The 24,628-nt window shown below is 51.9% G+C and overlaps 1 protein-coding gene across 1 annotated transcript in view; it reads right to left on the reverse strand.

Annotated features, from left to right (window-relative positions):
- The window catches only part of LOC132665160 (transmembrane protein 132B), a 366,585-nt gene that overhangs the window by 218,716 nt on the left and 123,241 nt on the right, over window positions 1-24,628 (reverse strand). The gene's annotated exons all lie outside the window — the stretch shown is intronic.

A 24,628-nucleotide genomic window follows, 5' to 3' on the forward strand; every position in this document is an offset into this window, starting at 1 on the left:
CGAGGGCGGAGCTAAGGCTCAGCACTCCCGCTTCTAGAAAGCTCTCCTCCCGAAATACCAGGGAGAATGCACAGACGCTGATTTATCTACAAGGATGTTGGCTGCAGTTACACTTTGTGGACAAACTGAGGAGTGTGTGTGCTGGGGCCAGGGGCCTGGATGTGAATCCTGAAGCCGCCACGTCCTGACTGATGGACCTGAGCAAGTGACTTTAGCCTCTCTGTGCCTCAAATGTCCTCATATAAAGTAGGAGGTAAACAGAAGTCCTACCCTACTGGGTTATTGTAGGAATTAATGAGTCGGTAAACATGAAGTGCTCAGGACCGTGCTGACCCCCATAAACACCAGCCAGTCTTTGCCTGTTACTGTTACTATTACCACTACCTGTTCAATGAAACCATTCTAAGGATTTATTCACAGAGAATGACATAAACTGCACATTTTTAATTTTTTTAAATTTTTGCCACACAGAGACAGAGCGTGAGCAGGGGAGGGGCAGAGAGAGAGGGAGACACGGTATCTGAAACAGGCTCCAGGCTCCGAGCCGTCAGCACAGAGCCCGACGTGGGGCTCGAACCCACAAACCGTGAGATCGTGACCCGAGCCGAGGTCAGACGCTCAACCGACTGAGCCACCCAGGCGCCCCTAAACTGCACATTTTTACAGTGGATAACAGGCAGCTCTAAGAAAAATGAGCTAGAGCTACATAAACATACTTGGGGAAATGTCCACCATGTACCAATAAGTATAAAAAATTACAAATGTATCATATATGATCCTACTTGGGTATTATTTCAAGATTCCCTATGTATATATACACATGTATTTAGTATATTTATGTTTGTGTGTCCATAGAACCAAAGAGAAAAGGTTTCACCTTTTACCATCTACTTTCTTTAAATTTGTGACAACTGTGTATTATTTTGTTAATTAAAATATATACATATACATAAGCCTGTGTATGTGTGTATGTATCCCTATAGGCATGTGTGTATGTTACTTTCAAATGGGAAAACACGGACCCAACAAGCTTTTTTCAAACTAAGGAGAGTCCACCAGTAGGGGCGCCTGGGTGGCTCAGTCGGTTAAGCGTCCGACTTCAGCTCAGGCCATGATCTCACGGATCGTGAGTTTGAGCCCCGTGTCGGGCTCTGTGCTGACAGCTCAGAGCCTGGATCCTGCTTTGGAGTCTGTCTCTCTCTCTCTCTCTCTCTCTCTCTCTCTGCCCCTCTCCCACTCATGCTCGCTCTCTCTCTCTCTCCCTCTCTCTCAAAGATAAATAAAAACATTAATCATTTTTTAATAATAAATAAATAAGGAGAGTCCACCAGGAACCAGGATTGGCAAATCAAGCCAAGAACAAACAGGGCTTCTCCCCTGCCCTGAAATAAATCTCCAGCCCTAAAGCCAGGAAAAGAAATGCAACCTGGTGGGCGGGTTCAGTGTAGCCTCCCTGGTTGACAAAAGGCAAACAAATACCACTCCATACACTCTAACTCCTGGTAACATTGTTTTCTGCAACCATTACGAATTCTGCAAAATACACTTTTCTTTTTATTTTTTTTACAGTTTATTTATTTTTGAGACGGAGAGCATGCGAGCATGTGGGTAAGCAGGGGAGGGGCAGAGGGAGACAGAGAGAGAGAGGATCCCAAGCAGCCTCCATGCTGTCAGCGCAGAGTGGACACAGGGCTCGATCTCACCGACCGTGAGATCACGACCTGAGCCGAAATCAAGAGTCGGACACTTAACTGACTGAGCCACCCAGGTGCCCCTGCAAAATAGACTTTTCTATTGATTTCATTGGGGGTGCCTTTTCAGGGCTGTCCTTGGTGAGCCTTCCTGGCCCAGAGGATGACAAAATTATAATGAGGAGATTAGGGAAAAGATACAACCACGTAGGGGCTGATGCATCATTTCCCCAAGAAGGTGTTCAGAAAGCCAGTTCTCCACAAAATACTGTGCGATCTCACTTGCTTGTGTACCTAAAATAGTCAGAGTTATGGAAGCAGAGTTCCAGTGGTGATTGCCAGGGGCCGGGGTTGGGGGCATGAGGTGGGGGGGTGGGAGTCAAATTTTCAACCGTCCAAGATGAATAATCTCTGGAGATCTAACATCGAGCGTGTGACACAGTTAACAATCCTGTATCGTACGTTGTAATTTGCTAAGAGCACAGATTTTAAATCAAATCGAAACACGCACACAGTAGCTCGGTAGAGGTAATGTATGTGTTAATTAGCTTGTTTGTGGTGATTATATATACATGAGTACTTATATCAAAACATCAAATTGTACACCTTAAATACATACACTTTTTATATGTCAATGCTATCTCAGGAAAGGAAGGAAGGAAGGAAGGAAGGGAGGAAGGGAGGGAGGGAGGGAGGGAGGGAGGAAGGAAGGAAGGGAGGAAGGAAGGAAGGAAGGAAGGAAGATCTTTTCAAGTGCCATCAATATGGCCAGTGCCGTGTCACATTAATTACTGGAGAAGCAGTTATTACCCATTTACTCCTCTGATTATCTATCAAACTATACTTACTAGTCATTTGTCATAGTTCCAGCACTGTGGCGTGTAGGGCCATCACAGGGACAAGACAGATGTGATTTCTGCCCCAAGGAGCTGGCAAAGTCTGGAGGCAGGCACAGCCAATGTATATGAGACAATTAGGAAACTGAGTGTTAACACCCTTAGAAATACCCATCCCAGGGGCGCCTGGGTGGCTCAGTAAGTTGAGCATCTGACTTCAGCTCAGGTCGTGATCTCACCGTCCATGAGTTCGAGCCCTGCGTCGGGCTTATTGCCGTCAGCACAGAGCCTGCTTCAGATCTTCTGTCTCCCTCTCTCTCTGCCACTGTCCCACTCACTCTCTGTCTCAGAAAGAGAGAGAGAAAGGGAGAGAAAGAAAGAAAGAAAGAAAGAAAGAAAGAAAGAAAGAAAGACCCATCCCAGTAATTCCCCACCCAGCAACCGTGCTGGGGAGATAATCCAGAGATCAGAAAGGAGATCAACGTGGCAAGTAGGTTTGTCACAAGCAAGACTTGTCACGGCAACATACTGCAAGCAACGTAAAAACCCATCATGAGGGACACAACTAAGCAAATGTTGAAAGCCATACTGTGTGTGTGACATTAAGCACCACGATTTCAACGAGCGTGGAGCGTCGCGAGAAAATGCTTACGCTGTGTTGAGTGAAAAAGCAGACATCCAAACTCGACTTAAATTATCCCAAACCTGCTTAAAATGTAATATGTATTATAATACATAATATGTATCACATAGAACATACACGCATACACACGTAAACACGCACACCATATGTTGACTTTCAGGCTACAGACCTCCGCGTCCTCCCAAACGTGTCCTGTGGGACTGGGTAGGATTTGGATGGAACACAGAAGGGGGAGGCGGGAACTGACTTTCAAGAATTAGCCTCATCGTAAGGAAAGTTTTAGCTGTTCCCACCACCAAGGGGCAATTTGTATTTCGACGTCAAGCCGTGCAGAAGCGCCATTTCATATGAAATTTAAATTAGTGTCTTGTTGGTTTATTTCCCGTCTCCAAACCAGGAATTTAAATTCTAGGTGAACCTGACCATGAAATAATGGGCAAAAAGGGAACATCTGCCTTGTGCAGCATGACGGTCCCCTTCAGCGGAGCCAAGTGGGCACCCGGCCGACCAGATTCAGGAAGCAAGAGGTAAGTCCAAATTTTACCTTCTTATAAAATGTAGGGGAAGCCCAAGGCAAGGTTTAAATTCTGGCTTATTAACACGCGTGGAACGGGAAGTTAAAAATATATGTAGGTTTTAATAGGCTCTGTTTTCATTGTGGATTGTTGTGGTTTTTTAATCATTTGTGCCAATTAATTTATACCTCTCAAGAACTGATTCGCAGGAGATGTAAAGCCGTGCCTCCTCCCTTGTTTATTGTGGCCAAAGCGTGCATTTCATCTGAAATAACAGTGTGGGGTTTACAATCCTGCCCCAACATAACTCAAGCAAAACGCGGCACGAATTTTGTCTGAAAGCTTATATGGAGAGCCATAAAAATCAGCGGGCAGGGCCTCATTTTGTCCTCGAACCAGATCGCAACAAAATATGATACCCGAATTCAGGAGTGTCCTGTAAAGCCATGGGACAGTGCCCTAAGAAACACATCCATGGCCTGAGAAGCGACCACCCCTCGCTTTAATCCCCAAGTGTCACCGTTCTTGGGGCGTCAGGTGTCTACCTGTCACCGCTCTTTTCCCCACTGGCAGGTAGACCAGGTGGCCCAGGCTCTGAATGTGAAATGAGGTCCTATTCAGGCTGCTGATTCCCTCGAGGGCTCTTCACCGCCTGTCGAGTGACGTGGGTCCTGAGAGCATGAACTGAGGGAGTCTTATGAGGCCCAGCCGAACAGGGCTGGTCACCACCGCCCTCATTATGACCCGGGAGGAGACTCCCGCACGGGCTCGCCGAGAGCACGAGGTGGTATGCCAGAAGGACGCTCCGTACCTCTGGCCGGGAACCTCCCAGAACGACGCAATCCACAGCAAACCGGGAACTCCGGCGGGGGACCCCGCGACCCGAGTGCACGGAACATCGCATCACCGCCGCGTCTGGCACCCGAGAAACATCCCTGGGCCTGTGCCTTGGTTAGGATCGGGGGGACCTACGGTCCCGAGCCCCAAGGCGATGCAGCGTGAACCTGCTTCCACGACAGACTCGTGTTTTCGCTCCCGTCGCCAGCCTACCTGGTAGCTTGTTGTCAGTCTTGCAGCCGCTGGTCGCCCACCCGAGGGTCCCGGCCTGTGGCATTCCCAATTCACACCACACGACCCAGGCACGCACGGCCAGGCGTCGAAGGCTCTCTTTCCAGGGTGCCAGGTGGCCACGTCTTTGTAAAGCACCCGCAAGAGACCTTCCTCACTGACCTGTCGGAGTGTGGTCCTAATGGCCGGTCGTTCTCAACCCAGGTGGCTCCACCGATGCACGTGGCAGAGGACACATATATGGGACCTGGGCCTGCCCGCCAAATAGATCCAGATGGCCTCAGGCGGGGCCCAATGTTCTCTACGTTCCCTGGATAATTTGAGGAATAGCAACGAGGAGAGGCACTGCGCTAAAAAGTCAAAGACACTACTGAGCACACAGTAGGTGCTTTGCAAAAATTACATCATTCGTTGCCTTGAGGGCAAGGCTTGGGGTACATGCCCTCAAGTCCGTTAAGGATTAGATATGACTATTCAGACAGTGGCAAGACAAAAGATAGAGACATCATCGTCGCCACCACTCACCTAACCCTTGTGACGCACCAGGCACTATTCTAAGCATCTCACAGGTAGTGACTCTTAATCTTCACAGTCTTCTGGTTAGGAGGATTTGATTGTCATCCTCACTGGCCAAGGGGGAAACTGAGGCACGGGGGGTTACGGGACCTGCCTGAGATCACACGGCTGGTAGGCAGCAGAGGTGGAACTCTGTCCAGGCAGGCCAGCTCCAGGGAGAGCTCACCGTCCCAGTCACCACGTTCTGCTGCTAGAGAAAAGCTCGGCAAAGAACATCTACACTGCAAGGGTGCCAGCCATGACTCAAAGGAACGGCCAATGGGCCTCTGGGTCGCCCAGCTCTCAAAGCACAGGATGAGGTCACTAGTTGGACACTGTCCATAAGAGAAAGCAAGGAGCAAAGCTTTTCCTGGCTCTGAGAGAAATCCCTCCGCCGGGCGCTCCAGCAGGGCCCCCAAGGGACACGACAGCACCCCCACAGCCCCACAACAACCCGCCGTGAGCGCATCAGCACGCTTCCCGCGGTGCCCCTCCCCGCAAGGTGGCTTGCAGCGACGATAGACAATCAAGGGAAAGCAAGTCTGCAGGCGACAACACCAACGGAGCGTGGGCCGACAGAGCTGACAGCTGGTGGAAAGTCCAGCCTGAGAGAAGAGTGAACTCCAGCTTTTGACCAGAGAGAAACCCACCCTTCGCACTCCCCTCCACGAACAGGCTTTCTTACCCAGCCAGCCCAGGTCTTAGAAGGAGGTAGGTGGCAGGACCCTGGAGATTATATCCTCAGGCAAAATCTGGGGGTACAAATATTCTACGGAGGTGAAAAAAGGCCAACGCCCAATCTAATCTTTAAAACGTAGCCGAGAACATCCGTCTTTTCTTTCTTGACGATTACCACTGCCTTCACGCCGAGAAAGCGCTCCCCGTATCCCAAGATCAAATACACGCTCACAGACTTTCAGCTGGTCGTCTGGGTATGCGCGTGTGGGTCCACATTTTTACCTTTAATTCTTCTCTAACGAGGTATATTTGACAACTAAAACTGTATGTGTTTAAGGGGCACAATCCGATGATTGGATGCGCATATACAATTGTGAACTAATCATCACAAAAGCTAATTCGCCTCAGAGGGTGTTGGGTATGTGAATTAGCTTGATTTTTTCCCCCTTTTTTGGGTAGTGAGACCATTGTAGATCCACCCTCTTTGCAGATTTCGGGAACCACATTTAACTCTTGAATCTCTCATGCTGTCTCACGCGAAGTGAGAATCTGGTGCCGGTAACCGGCAGACATTGAATCTGCCAGTGGGAGTTTAAGTGGAATTCGCAGCTTAAGGGAGGGGTATTGAAAAACTTGGGGGTGGAGTCTTCAAAGTAGTAATTAAGTTAAAATGAGGTCACCATGGTGGGCCCTAATCTGGTATGACTGGTGTCCTTATATGGACACGGCCGTGCGTGCACACGCGTGCATACACGCACGCGGGAAAGACCGGGTGAGGATACAGGAGACGCGGTCTACAGGGCGAGCAGAGAAGCCTCAACGAAATCAACCCGCTGACACCATCATGTTGGGCAGCTGGCCTCCAGAGTTGCGAGGAAATAAATTCCTGTTGTTTAAGGCGCTCGGTTCGTGGGACTTTGTCACGGCAGCCCTTCCTGGCAGCTGGACTTGCCTGTGTCTTGCCTTCCGCGTTAACTTCAGAGTCATTGCGTCAAACTGCCCACCCCAGAGCCCAAGCGGACTCGTACCTGGAGGCGAGGCTCTGCGCGTGAGGGTCAGGAACGCCTTTCAACTTTCTGATGTATCTTTCTGTGTGTTTCCGACTCTCCTACAACGAACATGTCTCGCTTATTCAAAAGCTAAGAGAAATATTGACATTTTTCCTTTTAGAAAGAAAGATGCGGAATTTGATTTTAAGTGGTAGACTGAACACACTCATGTCCCCGCATCTCCGCACAGACTCCACAGAAATAAAAGCATACAAGTACAAACAGGGATAAGCCTATTATCTAGAGAAATGGAAGAAGGCCATCCGAAGATAAAATATTTCAACAAATCTCTGGAAGACAACAAGTGGAGGAAAGTGCATTGATGGAGGGGCAAGACAGCAGAGGAAATCTTGCCCTAGAACATTCTGTGTGTGCCGCGGAGGGTCTCGGGGTACCGTGCCCACTGGGACCCAGGCTCAATGTTGGCACGCGCAGCAAGGACAGGGGGAGACTGAGGCTGAAAACCAGGGGCGTAACTGAATTCTGTAGATGGGACGCCCCCTGCAGACAGACCCCCACCCTGAGTAAAGGCAGAATAGTGATCCCCAGTTGAGACTCAACGCTTCTCTGAGGACACATATGTCCCCTGAGAGGGGACATAGGTGGGACAGCCCTGTGCAACCATGGGGACCAAAGTTACACACTGAGAAAGTAATGCGGGACGTCAGAAGGAGCTGGCCACGGCATGACATACAAGAATAAAGAAAACAAAGTAAGCCCCTACTTGCTAAGCCCCGGTGGCCGGGAGTTTCTGTTACCTGCAGCCAAATGCAATGGTAACTGGTAAGAAAGACAAGTAGGAGGGTGTGTGCATTAACCTCATCGTCCTCTCTTACACAGACCGCCCTGCTGTCCAAATGTGTTCACTCCAGGTGTAGAGCTTGAATAGTGCATAGAATTATAGAAATAATCACAAGCAGAACTGAACGTGGAAATGGCCGGACGTGGCTGACTTTGGGGAGGGAGATCAAAGACACAGAAGGATAGAAGACTATCGCCTTTCTCTGGAAGTTACGCCACTCCATTCTATTTCCCCCCTATGTACGCAGGACCGTGATGATGAGGAGACTTTGTCTGCACGAACCCGGAATTCACCACGGGAGGGGAGGGAAGCATTGAACAGTGTTGGAAACCAGAGCAGGGGAGTGAGGGGAGAGCAGCTTTAGCCTAGACAATGAGGCGTCGTGTCTGCAGGGAAGATGGCCACCTGTCAAAAAAAAGTCTTTCTATCCATAAAATTGCATATGGGCCGCTCAGCCAGGAGCCTCCCCAGCCTTCTCTGCATCTGTATCCAGCTCTGGCCAGTGAAATAAGAATGTAAGTGCTGCATATTACGCTGAAGCCAAAATGACATTTTTTTCCTTCCAGCCGGGAGAAGAGGAGGGGTCTGGGGCCCCCGGTTGTAGCAGAGCCACAAGCTGGAAGGAGCCTGGGCCCCCCGAGCCTCCACCCAGAGGACAGCCAGCCAACCAGGAACACCCACGTTGGATGTGAACGAGGACTGGCTCAGTGCGCTAAGCCAGTGCTGACGTTTGTTTGTTAGAGCAGCCAGTGACCCCTCGCCCAGACACCACGGTACAGGCTGACAATCTGGAGAGCTGTGATCCTGCTTAAATCACACGTCTCTTCCTTCACGTAAACTGGGCTTTTGTTAGCAAGAAGGAGGAAGACGTTCAGAGGAACAAAGCGAGGGGCTGTTAGGCCAACGTGAGAAGTTTCCATGGGGCACCAGATGTAGAAAGAGCATTGTTAAACGGATTATATAGATCTTAGTGACAGTAATTTTGACCTCCTATAGGCACCGTCAGCTGTTAAACAGTAGGAAATGTTGATGACCTTGTTCTAATTTCCATTTATATTTATTCTAAATTGGACACCTCAAGAGATTATTTAAATAAGAAAGGGAAATTCACTAAGTGATGCTGACAGGTCAGCCCCTGTCTGGTTGGGAGGCAGCTGATCCTTACTTACTAGAGGCAGAGGGACTGCTGGGCTGGACCCCCAGGCCTGTCATCGGCTCAGCTGATGTACTGAGACAAGTCACTTCATCCCTCTGAGATTCAATTTCCCTCCGTGGCAAATGGGGTGTCACCTCCTGCCACCCTCCCTGCCACCTGGAGGGAAACCCCAGTATGCGACTCATTGCTGTATAACTCCATTTACAGGAGTGTCGTATGAGGACCCTCTTTGCTTGGGACTTCTCACCTGCTCAGCCCCGACTTCCCTCTCTCCAGTCATTTCTGATATCAAGTCCCAGAGAACCCATACGGAGTCTAAACAAAAGTGGATTTTAATGGCGGTCGGGGCTGGAGAGTCTACAGGCAGGCTAGCATCAGGCTTGCCTGGATCCGGCATCTCGACGATGTCATCAATGTGGGTTTTCACAAATGTCTTCAACGGGTGAGTGGCTACACAAGTGTATATCCACTGGATGGAACGTTACTCAGCAGGAAAGAAAGAAGAGGAACCGACAGATACACGACCTGGGTCAGTTTCACATGCATGATTCCGAAAGTCCGAAGGCAACCTCAGAAAGCCGCCTACTCTATGGTGTCACGTATGTGACATTCTAGAACCATTACGACTGGAAAGATGGAGAATAATAGGTCACAGACTGCTAGGAACTATGGGATGGGGAGGGTGTGACAACCAAACATTGTTTTAAGTATCAGGATGGGTCTGATGGAACCGTTCTGTATGCTGCTTGTGACAGTGGTCACACAAAGCTATGCATGGGTCAAAAACTCACTGCACGATAGACCAAAAAGGGAAATTTTTACTGAAAGTTAATTTTAAAAGTTTTTTTAAGATGCATTTTTATCCATCCCTCTGCTCTTTTCTGTGGAGCTGGTTTTATTCTCAATCTGCACAGCAGAGCACAATTAGCATCACCAAGCCTCACATTTTCCTTCCTTCACATCCAACAAGACCAGCGAGGCTTGCTTTCCCCCAGTTTTCCGGGAAGAAGGCAGTGGGGCATCGCCTTGGCTCTGATGGGTCACATGCCCATCCCTGAACCAATCACTATGGCCGGAGGAATGGCCTGTTCTGATTGGCTCAGCCAAAGTCATGTGTCTCTTCCGGGGAGCCTGGAAGGCGGTAGATGGAGGGGGTTCCCCCAAAGCATCATAAGGGTACCATTTTGACAAGAACAAGGGTGTTTTTTGTAAGAAGCAACACAAAAATCCACTCAGTTACCAAAATGGAACAATCTCCACCAGGTCAAGGCTGATTTCTTTACTTAAACCTTCTCAACACAGTTGGTGTTGAAGAAAAGAAATCAGGAATACACCTGGGGTCACAAACCAGGCGTTTTAGCCATTACCTTGGCCTTTTATTTTTTAATGTTTATTTATTTTTGAGAGAGAAAGAGAGACAGATCACAAGCGAGGGAGGTGCAGAGAGAGAGGGAGAGAGAGAATGTGAACCAGGCTCCAGGCTCTGAGCTGTCAGCACAGAGCCTGACATGGGACTCGAACACACAAACTTCGAGATCATGACCTGAACCGAAGTCAGATGCTTAACCGACTGAGGCACCCCCAAATGAGTTACCCAAAGCAAGTACGGATAAGCGGGTTGCATCTGAGACGCGTAGGCAGAGGCACTGACAGCTCAGAGAAGCTATGTTCTACATTCGAACCAGAACTTTCTTCAAATGCAGAAAAAAAGAGCCAAGTGCTGTAGAGTGAGTGTGTGCCTGTCGAGTGAAGTAGACACAGCCGAGTTAGTTCTGCACAGCGTTTCCATTGCTATATTTGCATTTGCAACTGGCATCGTGCAATCAAAACATGGGTGGCAAACCGCATTAACAGAATGAAAGATAAAGATCCTACGGCCACCTCCTCAGTCGGCTGAGCATCAGACTTCAGCTCAGGTCATGACCTCGTGGTTTGTGGGTTCGAGCCCCGCGTCGGGCTCTGTGCTGACAGCTCGGAGGCTGGAGCCCGCTTTGGACTCTGTGCCCCTCCCCCACTCAGGCTCGCTCGCTCGCTCTCGCTCTCTCCCTCTCAAAAGTAAACATTAAAAAAATTATTTTAAGAAAATCCTATGGCTACCTCAACCGATGCGGAAAAAGCACTGAACGCACACAGTGAAACAGCACTAACACAGGCTGGCGTGGGTCCGCCCCAAATCATTCATGGAGTATCTTTCCTTCTCTCTCTTATTTTTTGCTACTATTCAAACCTGCCAAGTACCTATAGGAAAGGAAACAAATGTCTAGTCCTTATGGCTGGTCCTTCGAGACTCTGTTTTCACGAATCGTTAAGACTGTTTTTTAAGGGTTAAGGGTTTGAACAGCATGATCTTAAACGTCTCTCCCACAATCCTCGTGACTATCTGATTGCTTGAAAACCCCTTTCCGCCTCCTGTACAACAACAAACTTGAGCCCATTTTCTGTCTGAACTAATTTCTCGCAACAATCGAGCAAGTAAATGATCGCCCGGATGCAGGGAGTGAAGAGCTGTGACCGGGAAAGGCAAGCAGCGGGTACAGCCTACTTCTGAGGAACAAATCCACATTTAAAGAATTGATAACAATGAAAATAAGTACATATCGTTGTTCATTTGCCAGATGGAGGTCATATGTGTTGCCAACTCTCAGAGAAAGAACAGATCAGTATTGATTGGGAAATTAGCACAAGTTTATCATTAGTAGTAGCCAAAAATGAAATATTGGTGATAATAGTGATAACTAGGGACTGTCCTGTGCCCACAACGGGCCAGTCACTGGTTAACTGCTTTATGTGTATTAGCTCTTTACGCATTTATTCTTTACACGATTCTGTGAGATCGGGCATTATACAATCACTGACGTCATTTTGTAGTGTTGTACCCATTTTACAGGTTTTTTTAAAAAGAAAGGCACAGAGATGTCACGACACATGCCTCGGGTCACACAGCACATAAGGGGTGGAGTCCAGGCTCCTGGAATCTGTAATGCTTCTGCTTATTTCCCTCCGGTTAGGTCCCACGGCTGCAATGGCACAGACTCAGTCACCTGCTTTCTCCCAAAGCAAATAAGGGCTCCATTATTGCTTTTGACTGATAATATGACTCAGAAGTCTGCAGAGTAAAACCTATAAAGAACACAAGGGAAGGAATGGAACCTTCCTCCCCACAGTGGCCTGGGGGCGATGCAAGGAGCCCCTGTCATAGGTAAACTCGCTTTTCAACAAGAGATCTGGGGGGCCCAATGGGGACAAAACAAAAACAAAAACCTCTCAGCCCCTCTTTTCTCGGGTTTAATTCAGCGCTTATTCGGTGTGGGCAGAGTCAGCCTGAGAAGGAAGGGGCACGGGGGCCGGACGGCACTTCTGGAGGTGGCGGCAGGTGCTGGGGACGCCCCGGGGCGCCCGCCCCCAGCCCAGCTGCCCCCTGACCCCCGGGCCCCTCTGCGGTCGCCTGCTCAGGGACCAGGGGCTCGTGCGCGGCAACACTGCCACCTAGCGGCCGAGGTTGTCGCGGCCGGGTGACAGCAGGTGGTCGGTTCCCGTTTCCAGATGGGAAACCCAGCCTTGGGGCGATTTGGGGATGCGCGCCTGGGCGCACCGCTGCTTCCTCACGCAACGCCCTTTAAACGAGCACGGTGACTCCACATCGCGGGACTCTTGCTGGCAAGTCACGGCCCAGCGCAGGCGGACTCCAGTGACAAGGGTGTCTCCTCCTCTGCGACCCCTGCGGCGGCCGCTGAGCCCTGGGAGGGGAGCGCGCACGCTGGGGAGGGGACCCGCGCCCCCGCGACCTTGCGCACACCCGCGGCCCCGCAATGGGCCAGCAATCCTGCCCAGCCCCACCTCCTTTCTCCCCGACGAATCTCACCGCGCCCAGGAAACGACTGGGGCCTGGATGGGTCGCAGCCTTCCAGGGAAATCTGGTGGTTTTACCAAAAGGCCTTTTCTTCCTTTATTTCGTCTGCATTCGCAGAGGAAACCCCTCTCTCTGACCTCCACCTGTCCCTGCTCTTCCTCTCACAGACCACCTGAGTGCCGAGGTCCCCACACCCCAGGGTGGGAGTGGGTGGGGTTCGATGTGAAAACGCCAGTCCCAGTAGAGATGAATCCAGCCTGCGGCCACCGCAGAGCCCCCCCCCCCCCCCCCCCCCCCGGCTCTGAGGGAACTGTTCCCATGGAATTAACAAGCTCATCACCCAGCCTCAATCCAGCCTGAGGCCACCCAGGCCCAGCCCATGCTCCTGGCTTCCTTGGAAACCCCCCAAACCGGAGGGGTGGGGGGCAGGGGAGCCCCATCTCCACAGCAGGCCACCTGGGCTGGAAAAATCAGCCTGCCTCTCCGCCAGCTGGTGCCCACGGCCAGCACCTTGGCCCCTCCCCCAGGAACATGTGAGAGAGGGAGACAGGAGTGTGGTCCTCAGGGCTTGTGGTGTCAGATGGGCTGGGTCAGGCATGTTCATCTGCCTTCACCGCTTGTGGATGGCCAGCCTCTCCCCGCGTCCTCACACAGCAGAGAGAGGAAGCTCCTTATAAGGGCACTGATCCCATCATGGGGGCCCCACCCTCATGACCTCATCCATCCCGAAACACCCCCACAGGCCCCACCTCCTCATTCTGTCACACGGGAGGTCAGGGCTTCAATCTGTGAATTCTGAGGGCGGGGGTGGGGGCACAGACACCAAGTGCATAACCGCCATTCATCCTTCAGGAGCTCACTGAGCGCCCGCTGTGGGCAGGTCCTGGGCAGAGCGCTGGGATCACCGTGCACAATGGCCTGACGCAGCCTCGCCCTGCTGGAGCTCGGTCTCACCTGGGGCATGAGCATAAATGAGCCATTCCAGAAAGAAAAGCAAGCATCGTGACAGCTGGATGCACGGAGGAAGGGCACACAACGCAACCTGACGGAACCAAAACAGATCGAACCCCACCGGCAAGGCTAACTCATGTCTGCCAAAACCCCCATCCGGCTGCAACCTCACAATGTGACCTCAGCTGGACACAGGGGCCTTGTGGACGAAATCAGGTCATGTTGGAGTAAATCCAATGATTGGTGAATTTTTAAAAGGAAAGACAGGGATTATCACAGGCACGGAGAAGACGGCCGTGTGGACCTGGAGGCAGAGATCACAGGGATGTGTCCCCATGCCAAGGAATGTCTGGGCCCCCCAGGAGCCAGGGAAGGGCATGGGGCGGGGCGGGGGGACTTTCCCTCCGTGCCTCCAAAAGGAATGAACCCCGCCAGTACCATGAGCTTGGACTTCTGGCCTCCAGAGCTGTGAGACCATACGTTTGCGTTATTTTAAGCCCCCCCCCCAGTTTGCGGTCATTTGGTCCGGCGGCTCCAGGAATCTAACGCAGCGTCCAAAGGACAAACGGAATGAAGCAGGTCAAGGGGTGGGAAAGAGAGTTGTGGGCGGAGGACAAGAGTGCCGGCAAAGGGCAGAGGTGGGGGACACGGAGACCCGCTGAGGGGCAGTGTGGCTGCAGCAGGTGTGGGAGGAGGAGAGAGAGCTCCAGACCGGGCTGGAGAGGAAGCAAGATCCGGGCCACGCAGGGCCAGCTGGTGCCTGGCCTCCATCCCAGGGGCAAAGGGAAGGCACCAAAGTGGCTGACGTCAGGGCAAGGGGAACGTGGCATCATTCAATGCAGTTCAGCCAGCCATCGGCCCGGAATAATGGAGAAGGGACCAGAAGCAGAAATAAGCCGGAATGCCAAAGGTCCTGCTGGTCAAGGAGGGGGGCGACCTTGTTACGTAAGTGACCCGAAGACGCCCCCGAATGTTGGCCTCCATATCTTTCCCATTACCTCAAAGATGGCTGGTGCGAAACTCCATTTCTTACACTCTAGTTCCTTTAAATATAGCCCAAATCGGCATATTTTTAGCCACTCGGAGCCTGCTTGCTTTGCATATCCCGTGAAACTGCACCCAACATCTGCTACCCATGAATAAGAACCAACCCTGGGCTATAAAAGACCCCAAGCCTCCGCCGTCCTTCAGAGCCCGGGACCCGGAGACTCCCACCGTGCTGCTGTCTAGTTCCCTATCTCCCCTTCTCCCCAGGAGCTCTCATCCCCTCCTTCCACCTGGGCGGGGGGGGGCCTCTGTTTCTGGAAGGGTCTCCCACAGTGGGGGACTTCCCCGCTCATGCATCCTGGCCGAGTGCAAACCAAAGAAAGCTCGTGGGTGCTGCCATCCCACGGTCACGTGGTTTTGTTTGCTGGGCGCCGATATCCCCAAACTCGCGGCCATCTATTCTGCAAAAAGGCTGCCGGGACGGAGGGAAGGTGCAGGAGACGGTGGCAGGCCGTGGAAACGGACTGGATGTGGCAGAGGGGAGAGGGCGAGAGAAAGAAGTCAGGGCTCGGCTCGGTGTGGGCAAGGGCGAGGCCGGGGCGGTCCCTGAGAGGGGACAGGGCACCGGGGAAGCTGAGCTCTGCGTGGGGCACAGTGATATCAAAACACGTGTGAGCCCCCATGCCCACAGGGATGTGAGGGAGATACGGAAGCCCCTGAGCACGAGAAGTTGGGGCGCTGTCAGAGGGAGATGGTGACTGAGGTCATTGGAAGAAAGGGCAAGAAGCCTGCAGAGTGGGAAGAGGGGCCCGGGGGGCGGGGGGGAGGCCCTGCGATGCACGAGTCTGGCAGGTGCCGAGACGCCTGCAAGAATACCAAGAGAGGCGTCCTGGGACGGGCAAAGGAAGCAGCGGGCCACGCAGTGAGAGCCAGGCTTTGCGGGGGCGGAGGGAGCTGTCCCTGAGAAGCAGCTCCGAGGACCCCCGGGGCGGGGGTGGGGACAGTTTCAGCAGAGGGGTGCCAGCAAGAGGCACGATGGTGATGGTGCAGAACACAAGGAAGGGCTGCACCAAGAGCAGACGGTGTCCCAGAACTGAGGCCGTGAAGAGACGGTCAGAACAGGACTTAGCGGGTCTGGTCCCAAACCTTCCTGCTGGCTCCAGATCACTCCTTTCTGACATCCCCGGTGGAGACAGAGGTGGAGTCCCTCCCGGGCCTGCCACTGAGCCTTCCCTGCGGAATCTGGGGCACAGCCTCAGGGCCCCGAGCCTTTGGCTTTCCTCCAATCTCCCAATCCCTAACTCCTGCCACCCCCTCCAAACAGCATCAGGCTGATGTTTACCACTCAGGTTGCCATGACAACGGAATGTCAGAGTGTGTTCCATCTTGAGCTCATACCGTCTTCGCTGAAAACAGGTCAATGAGGAGGGCACGTAGCTTTTCCAGCAGAATCTGAAATACTGAAATAGAGAATGTGGAGCCCAAGACCAATCACTCAAGGAAAGAGTAATTCTTCTCCCCCAGATAATGAACACATCTCAGATCGATTCTTCTGAAGTTCAAAGGCACAGGCGTAGGCCAAGTGCCAGACCCTTCGCAGTCTTTTTCCTACAATTAGGTATTTGTTAGTTGCCTTCCCAATACCTATCTCTCTCCTTTCCCTTTGGGGAAAACTTTGGTGGTCCCGTGACCCAACGCAGTAGCACTAAGGAATCTAGAAACACTCGGACGTGTGCAGAGGCTCCCAAAAGAGTCCTCCCCTCATCCCAGGGACACTGTGGTGGGGGGGATGCGAGCTCAGGAACCACCGAGGGATGTCACCACACTGAGCGGGACCCAGAGGCACGGGCTGGAGCCAACACCGGGAAAGCCAGCCAGAAGCCAGCGAGAAACCAGGCCTTTAGGGATACAGTCTGAGCTGCGATCGAGCCACCCCACCTCCTGTGTGAGACGTGGCGTATATACACAATGGAATTTTACCCGGCGATGAAAAGGAGTGAGACCTTACCATGTGCAACAACGTGGATGGAGCTAGAGCGTATTATGCTGAGCGGAACAAGTCAGAGAAAGACAAGTATATGATTTCACCCGTACGTGGACTTTAAGCAACAAAACAGAGGACCACAGGGGAAGGAAAAATAAGAGAAAAGCAGAGGAGACAAACCATGAGAGACTTACACATAGAGAACAAACGGAGGGCTGCTGGTCAGGTGTTGGGTGAGGGGATGGGCATTAAGGAGGGCGCTTGTTGCCATGAGCACTGGGTGTTATATGCAAGTGACGAATCACTAAATCCTCTTCCTGAAATCATTATTACACTATGTGTTAACTAACTTGGATTTAAATTAAAAACAACAAAAGAAGAGCCCACGGCACCCTGTGAGGTTCCATGACTTGTGTATAAAGAGAAACTCCCCAGGGCTCCTGGGCGGGTCAGTCGGTTAAGCTCCGACTTCGGCTCAGGTCATGATCTCACGTTTCGTGGGTTCATCTGTGCTGACGGCTCAGAGCCTGGAGACTGCTTCGGATTCTGTGTCTCCCTCTCTCTCTCTGCCCTGCCCCCACTCGAGCTCGCTCTCTCTCTCTCAAAAATAAACATTAAAAATAAAGAGAGAGGGGTGCCTGGGTGGTTCAGTCGGTTAAGCGGCCGACTTCGGCTCAGGTCATGATCTCGCGGTCCGTGAGTTCGAGCCCCGCGTCGGGCTCTGTGCTGACCGCTCAGAGTCTGGAGCCTGCTTCAGATTCTGTGTCTCCCTCTCTCTGACCCTCCCCCGTTCATGCTCTGTCTCTCTCTGTCTCAAAGATAAATAAACGTTAAAAAAAAAAAATTTAAAAATAGAGAGAGAGAGAGAGAGAGAGAGAGAAACTCCTACTCAGAAGCCAGTGAGCCAGAAGTCGGAAAAAGAAAACCGAAAGGTCCTTTAAAAACAACAAAAAGGGTAAGGAGCAAAATACAAGAGGTGAACACCCTCTTGCGTCATAAACGTGAGCCAGCCTCAGATCAGATAAGAGAGGCCCCACGGTTCTGGAATTCTTTGCAAAAAACTGTCACATCCCTGATCAATGACTCTCAAATGCCACCATCCATGCATTCAAATAATAATTCTTTGAATGTCTAATGAATAAATACATTGACAAACAGATTACTTTCTAATCATTTCTCCCATGTTGCCACTTCTTCCAGACACTCAGACCCAAAACAAGCCCATCTGTACTGGAAAATCGCTCCCGTCTCCATCAAGCAGGTGCTGTGACCGTCGTCCTGCTCCCGGCCGGTGCGAGAGGCTCCCGGCACGGTCCCTCATTCTACGGAGCATCAAAACGCTCGCGCTTTCATGAGCATTCAAAAGGCTTCTCATCAGCTGCGATATCGTGCTTTCCTCTGGGCTTCAAGTGTGTGTGTTTTTACCTTTACCCATATGTTGCCAGGACATGAAAATCAAAAGCAACTGGCACATGTGTCCTGAGAAATCGTTTGCATTCCTTCCGCAATTTGCACAGATTGCAAATGCAACAGAGCAGCTGCCGCGGGCTGGTGACGAGCTACCTCCGCGGACAGGACCCCACACGTCCCCTCCGTCTTGCGCTTCAGGCAGATAAACTTTGCACGCCCACAAGCCCAGAACAGGAACTGGCCCGAAGGAGTTTTGTTCGAATCCCACTGACGTTGGGGGGACTCCCCCCCCCCCAAATTAGGAGATGCCACATCTTATTTTTTAGGTTGACCGAAGTCCAAAGGACCAGACTTTAGAGTCTGGTCCGGGTCGGGTGGGGCTGTGGGGACACAAGGTCACTCACCCCTGGCAGGAATAAAACTGGTAATTTGGAAAACCCATCCAAGACTAATGTGCACATGGCCCAGGATTGAGTGGCACCACATGTCAGGACTTATCCCACTGATACGCCCGCACGCGTGTGAAATGACACAAGGCCCTTCTTGGAGGTGAGTGAACCAGCTTCTGTGCCAGGCACTGTCTAAGCGCCCTCCGTGTGCTAGCTCATTCCAGAGTCTCCACCGTAGATGGAAGAAGGCATTGCCACCCTCAGCCCCCCTGAAAGACGAGGGGACTGCGAGTCACGGGGAGGTGAAGTCATTTGGCCAAGCGCTTCTGTAGTGACCGAAGCCTGGAGCCAAGCCAGGTGCCCATCAGGAGAGCAGTGACCACGTCGGTCGTGAGCCATCACGCGACAGAACGTGAAATGGCATCATGTGAGAGACACCGGTCTCCACGACGGCCCCCGTGCGGAGTGAAAAACAAGGTGCCAACAGTCTTCGTCATTGACCACGATTTGAGAGGGAAAACACAGAGTATGTGCAGCACTGTTTTACACATAGAAAAATACAGTGACCTCTTTTTGCAAGGGTGAGGTCTCTCTCAACACCCGGGGGTGGGGGTGGGGGTGGGGGGCACCTATGGGCTGCCTGCGCAAAAGGAAACTGGATTACTGGACGGCCAAAAGGTAGGGCGGGATTTTTTTTTATTAGTACAACCGTTACAATCACTTTTTGTTTTCATTAGAATCATTCTGAGAACGTATCTCGTCTTCCCCTATTTGAACAGGATCGTTGAGGCATACTTTGCCTACCCTAAAATGCACCCATTTGAACTGTACGATTCGACGCGCGTTTATACAGTGGTGCAACCACCCCGGCCACCATCCCCCTTTTTTTTTCTTAATAATTTTTTTTTTAATTTTGTTAATGTTTATTTATTTTTGAGACAGAGAGAGACAGAGCATGAACAGGGGAGGGTCAGAGAGAGGGAGACACAGAATCCGAAACAGGCTCCAGGCTCTGAGCCGTCAGCACAGAGCCCGACGCGGGGCTCGAACCCACGGACAGTGAGATCGTGACCTGAGCCGAAGTCGGCCGCTTAACCGACGGAGCCACCCAGGCGCCCCTATCATCCCCTTTTAGAACGCTCCCGTTACCCCCAAAGAGTTCGTCGGCAGCCGACCCCCACTCCCACCCGCAGCCCCGGGCAGCTGCCAATCTGCTGTGTCTCTGGAGTCTGGCCTGTTCTAGAAATGCCTGCACATACGTAGTCACCCGGTGCACAGACTTCTGTGTCTGGCTTCTTCACTCAGCATGATTGTAGGCAAGGCAACCGCGTCACTGAGGCAGAAGCACCATCTTCTCTTTTCTCCCACGGTCCACACTGGCCCTGCATCTAGGCTGCTTCCTGTTTGGGGCAACGATGAATAAAGGTGTTGTGAACGTCTATACCCAAGTCTGTTTCTCTTCGGTAGCCACCTAAGGCCGGAAGGGCTGAGCCATAAGGTGGGGGTTTGCTTAACCGTTTCCCAAGCTACCACACTGCCACCAGCCGTGTAAGCGGGTTCCAGTTTGTCCACATCCTCACCAACACTTGGTTTCGTCAGCCTTTTTTTTTTTTTTTTTATTCTAGCTATTCCATTGCTTGTGTGACCGTGACCCGCTAGGGTTTTCACTGGCATTTCCCCAGTGACTAATCATGTTGAGGATATGTTCTGCCACCGGGAAAATTAACTTTAAAAGAAGTCTGAGGGGCTCCTGGGCGGCTCCGTCGGTTAAGCGTCCAACTCTTGCCTTCAGCTCAGGTCACGGTTCGTGAGTTCAAGCCCTGCATCAGGCTCTGCGCTGACAGTCCGGAGCCTGCTTGGGATTCTCTCTTTCTTCTTCTCTCTCTGCCCCTCACCTCTCTCTCTCTCTCTCTCTCTCAAAATAAACAAATAAACTTTAAAAAAAAAAAAAGTGTGAATCCGAAATCAACATATAGAAACTGAGAAATCTCACATAAAAATCAGGAACTCTGGTTTCTCTCCCCAAAATCAGACAAATCTGACAATCCTGGGTGGGCATTCCATGCAGACCCCACACCTCTCTTCCAGAACTCCTGGCTTCTGACTCTTCTGACTTAGAAAGGCAATACAGAGCACACGCTGCCTGTGAGCAAAATCCTTAGTGGGGTCTGGGGTGCCTTTCATCAAACACGTCAATGGTTCTAAAGTCAAAGATGTGAACATTCGGGGCACCCGGGTGGCTCAGTCAGTTATGGGTCCAGCTCTTGATTTCAGTTCAGGTCGTGATCTCACGGTTCACGATTTCCAGCCCCACACGGGGCTCTGTGCCGACAGCACGGAGCCTGCTTGGGATTCTCTCTCTCTCTCCCTCTCTCTCTGCCCCTCCCCTGCTCTTGCTTTCTCTCTGTCTCTCAAGATCAATAAACAAATTTTAAAAATAAGAAGATATGCACATTCATCCTTAGTGCAATAAAGTTATTAAATGAGTTCAGATAAGTTCTGTCACCAAACGAGTCTGTTGAAAGTTTACCCAAAACATGCTAGTTTTCAGCGCTTTAAGGATGTGGAGTTGCAAACAAGAAATGATGGGTCGAAATGCCTGCTCTCCCCCCAGCGGGGGTGGGCCATCCAGTCCCCGGGGACGGGTTTTCGCATGTCCCACCGAGGCACACTGTGTTATTCAAGCAGGCTTGTGATTCGTTCGCGCACATCTATTTTCTATTTAAGTTGGTCAGAGATGCCGAGATCCACTCAGCTCCCGGGAGTCGGAACATTCCCTGAACTTAAAGCCAGGAAGGAGAACACGCCTGAACTCTTTACACAGCAAACACACCCGTCCCCTTTCCTGGCTGAGCTCACCCTGGCAATGCCGCCCGGACCCCCTCGCCTCCTATCCAGCCCCACGGGCGGCCCCACACACTAATAAAAGCTGACTGCTTCAAAGCTACTGGCAAATCTTATTAAAGTAATCCCCCTCCCTGAACCCAGATTATTACAGCCACCTTTATGGTAGAATAAAAATTAATTTTCTCAGCTATAATAAGAACGATAAGAATGAATCACTTGGGACCAAATAAAGATTACAATTAGCTCAACAGAATAAATCTAAATTTAACACAGGCCAGCGATTTCTCTGCTCCTATCTCCTCTACGGCGCCTGTATGAATGAGACCGTGGGGTTAGACTCCCTCACCGGCTGAGCCGTTGTCGATACGGTTCCAGCATGGGGCTCCAGGAGGAAGGCCAGGATCCAAGTTCTGGAGGCTGAGTTCAGGACTCAGACGGAAAAATGAGTTGTGCTGCCCCAAGACCAGGAGCTCCCTTCTGGACCGCTGCGGACAGGTGGGATGATCAGCCCCTCGGCATCCATACCCCATCTGGTAACCACACTCCAGTTTTCTGTAGGGAAATAATACCTCCTCCCTCGCCCCCCATTTCAGGTAGTGACAATTCCACTGTCTTGGCATTTGACCCACGCCTGGACGATCAGAGAGCCAGGACAGGCCAGAGCTGATGAGGCACAGGACTTCTGTTTTAAATATTTGGCAAGGACTCTTTCTTCTCTCCAGGCTTCAGTGAGGCCATCTCACGCCCAGAAGGACGCATAGAATAAAGCCCGTCCTCAGAGGAAACCCAAGACAAGGAGAGATATTAGGTCCTGGAAACACTATTTGAACTGCTGAATCAAGCCATACCTGAAGCTTTGCCCCTCTGCTTTTCAGCTATATGAGCCAATGCATTCCTCCTGTCCCTGTTTAATGATGTCTTGAAACCCAAAAATGTTCTTCCTGATATCATCACTTCCCAGTATTTCATAGGAAAATGAGCCCATCATTAAACTGGGCCCTCTGTGATAATAAAGAGGGCCTTCTGTGCATCCTCAGAGGGCTGGGGGAAACAGGATTTCACCCACCAGGACACCCACCCAGATCTAGGTCCCAGGCAAACGAGAAAGCAGGGGAGCACGGCTGTCCAATGGACACGGTGGGTGGGCATTCAGGGCTACCTAGACAGTAAGCCCGGCTTCCTGCCGGACCAGGGGTTCTGCTCTCCAGCAGAAGGGAGCCCCAGCTTCCCAGGTGTGGGCTGTTGGCATTCCCAGGCAATTCCGATCAACGTCTGGCACTCCAGGGCCATCCTACCTGGTACCAAACAGCCTGACGATTCCCCCACTAACAAGGCTTCCCTCTCCGACCAGCAAACCTGGGCAGCATCCCTCCATGCGACGCAAACCCCACACTGCCTCATGGCCAGGACCCTGCACGTCCCGCCACAGGACCCACGGGAAGACGGGGCCTGGTCTTTATCTCCCTTCGTCCTCCCCAGCTTTTAAGTTTCCTCTTTCCCCCGAAAACCCTGTGACCTTGGAGAACTCATCTTATACCCTAGTGGACAACAGGTGGCCAGACAGACAGATCCAGCCTGAGTGACAAAGAACACACGAGGTTCTGAAAGCCCTCCCTCTGGGGAATCTCAGGCCCAGGCTGTTCCAGTGGACAACAATCCCACCCTCCTGCTCTTCTGTGGCTTGAACAGAGCTCCCGCCTCAGGGTCCAGCCTCTCTGCCTTCAGAGAGAAAGCCCACCCGCGAGCAGTGGTGAACAGGAGGGCAGCCCAGCCCCACCCTGGGTGGCACAGGGTGAGTGCCATCTTGGCAGGAAGAGAGGTCTGAGGTCCCCATCGGCCGCAGGATCTATGATGGGTCAAGGTCAGCCTGTGGCCAGGAGAAAAGAGGCAGGGAGCGTGACCAGACCAGAAGAGAAGCAGTGTGACTCAGAACCAAATGGTCCTCATGGGGCTTTGGACCTCAGACGGCACCCTCTTCAACAGGGAAGAGTTAGGAACTACGAAAGCAGAGGGGTCTATTGGGGGGCCTCATTGTTTCCCCCTTTCCTTCCCTCCACCGTCCTTCTCGCTTTGTGGATGAAACTGCCTGACGTCACCATCACTAACGGCCCCTACTGCGCGCTGCTGTCCCCATGCACCCAGCCGAGCCACATCCTCGCCGCCTCAGCAGAGCCTGCATCAATCCGGGAGGTTTGGTCGTGGGAACTGAACTCTCCCCAGCTCCCAGGTGAGGACACCGACACCAGAGGGGGGCTGGCTCTTGTCCAAGGTCACCAGCTGTCAGATTCCCTAACCTGCGCCCCTCCCCGGCTGCCTGGAAAACCAGGGTCACTGATGGCCTCTGGGGACACTCAGGGGACCCTGGAGGGTCAGTGCCGGGGGGGACATCAAGGACGCCCCGCCCAGTGCCGTTCCGGCATTCCCTTCTTGACCCCAGAAGCAACCCCTTTCCTGAACTTGGGAGTTAATCAGAGCTGCTGCGTCTGTCTGTACTTGGATTACAGGATATAAGGTCTCCTTACGCTGGGATATGTTGTCCCACATCCAGAATTTTAAGCTTCGTATAAATAATGTTATGCTCCACTCCTCTGGCATCCGCATCAACCTCACAACACATTCGTGAAGTTCACAGGTACTGATGCACGTTGTGTCACCCACTCACTCGGCTACCATATAGCATTGCATTGTACAGAAATGCCATATGGACCCATTCTCCTGCTGGATATTTAAGTCGGTTCCAAGTTTCTGCGATGATACACGTTGTTTTAAGAAACAATTCTTGTAGATGTCTCCTTGTTTACCTCTGCATTTCCACTTCCTGGAAGTGGTGTTCGGAGTTGTTTAGGGAAAGAACAACTTCCTCACAGGGAAAGCCAATGACGCGAACCACTAAGAACTCTCTAGGTCAGCCCTTGTGTCACGCCTGCCCACCCCTCTCAGCAGCCCCAGAAGGTCAAGGCTCCCAGGGCACAGCCGGCAGGCGAGGTGACTGGCCAACAGCCATCCTGGAAATGTCAGGACCCGGACACAAACCCAGTGCCCTGCTGTCAGCCCAAGGAAGGCGAGGGCGAGGGCTGAGAGAGAACGTTACCCGCTTGGCGCCTGCCAGCCAGCAAGCCCCACGAGTGCTTCTGCACATCAGTGACTCATGGGAGGAGGAGACAGAGAGCCTGTTTCCGCGCAGGTACATGCGAGGCGATGGAACATTCCAGAAGAA

This window comes from Panthera onca, chromosome D3, assembly GCF_046562875.1.
Source record: "Panthera onca isolate mPanOnc1 chromosome D3, mPanOnc1 haplotype 2, whole genome shotgun sequence".
NCBI classification, from domain to species: domain Eukaryota; kingdom Metazoa; phylum Chordata; class Mammalia; order Carnivora; family Felidae; genus Panthera; species Panthera onca.